At 37.2% G+C, this 1,588-nt stretch overlaps 1 protein-coding gene across 1 annotated transcript in view; it reads right to left on the minus strand.

The window, feature by feature from the left end:
- The window catches only part of lto1 (LTO1 maturation factor of ABCE1), a 10,581-nt gene that overhangs the window by 4,958 nt on the left and 4,035 nt on the right, over positions 1 to 1,588 (minus strand). The window lies entirely within an intron of this gene.

A 1,588-nucleotide genomic window follows, 5' to 3' on the forward strand; every position in this document is an offset into this window, starting at 1 on the left:
TTCCATATATATACATCTAACAATACTATGTATACGGCTGACTTATTGTGACAACAAATAGTAAAAAGTGTTAATAAAATGATTTTTACAGGAGCTTCTACTTACTGCTTACAACCGGCGCTGCCATCTTTAAATGTCAACTTAGGGATTGTGTTGATGGTCTGACTTTCCGACTCGGAAATCCGACTTCGGGGGTCGTTCCAATTGGAATTTCCGACTCGGAGCTCGGAAATCCCGACTTCCGAGTACAAATGGAACGCACCATTATTCCCAAAATACTGGGAATAAATAATGCATTAGGAATGCATTGGATTTTTCTTTAAAAACCCACAAAATTTCACTTTTTTTCTGAGTCACCCAGCTCTCTCATACCTGCACGTAAAAATGTGATTCAAACTATTAAACGGAGGAAAACTTCTGCTCTCTCAAAAAGACAGCAACTGCTTTTACATAACGTAAACTTTTCAAACTATGAGCACTCAAAGGAGGAGTGGAAATCACTATTTCTTCAAAGTTAGAGTGACAGCGTCAGTTCGCTAGAGTGCGTGAAGCAGTAAAAAATAACCTTTATTTTTATTTTTAACTGGAGCTCACGGCCAAACCGTAAAAAGGACACAAATAATTCTTTCTCAAAATGTAGACATAGTTGTTGGGATTCATAAAATGTAACTTTGACAGACAGGGTCTGCACAAAATATAAACGGGGGTGCCGAGTCCGGCTCTCATTGACACCTAATGTAATCGTCTTTTTTTTTCAAAAGAATCTCACTCTGTCTTCGCACTGAGCTTACTCACTCATTTTAAGGAATATCTGAATATAATAGAGACTCTAAGAAACTTCTGGCTTCAGTGTCTGTCACGGTGTTTTCGGTTTTTGAAAAAAAGTAACAGTTTTCTCATAATTTGCAATCGTTTGAAGCCATGTAGAAGCCAAATTCTGGGAAGATTTTCACATTGCCATGGCAACGGCAGCTCCTGACCTGTGTGCGTGCATGCGTGCACCTAGCAACCAGATAACCAACTCTCCAAGCTCCGCTAGCTTTACATTAGCCGCATGTTAGGTCTTAAATTACATTTAGTTAGGTCTTAAATATGTAAGTCCATTTATTGCTTCCTTAGTTGCTTTTTTTTTGTTTTGTTAAATGAGTGAATGAAGTTGTGACGGTCTCCGCTGAGACAGAGGAGAGGAGAAGCTACTAGCCCTCTCTCGCTGTCACTTCTAGTCGCATTGCTCTCCTCCCCAGTAATGTTAAATTTAGCACTGAAAAAAACATAATAGTATATTATACTATTAGTATTAGTAATAGTATAATATTTTTTCTGCTTTTTTTTGCATATATCTCTTAAACCACTTCAGTTCTGCTCAAACCTACCAAATGTTTATTAGTTTTCAGGATTTCAACCCTTTAAATGCCAGTTTGAAAACATGTTGCCTCTTGTTTTATTAAAAAAAACAACACAGAATGTGAGATATTTCCCACATAATACATGATGGAGGGATGTGACATTGTTTTGTATCAGAGTCTTTTATATCAAGACATTTCTCAAAACCAGAATATGATCAGGGTGACTTTTGAACACTGGAAAT

Source organism: Seriola lalandi, unplaced genomic scaffold (genome assembly GCF_002814215.2).
Source record: "Seriola lalandi dorsalis isolate HSWRI2012SDOR001 ecotype SW California unplaced genomic scaffold, Sedor1 jcf7180002054784, whole genome shotgun sequence".
NCBI lineage: Eukaryota > Metazoa > Chordata > Actinopteri > Carangiformes > Carangidae > Seriola > Seriola lalandi.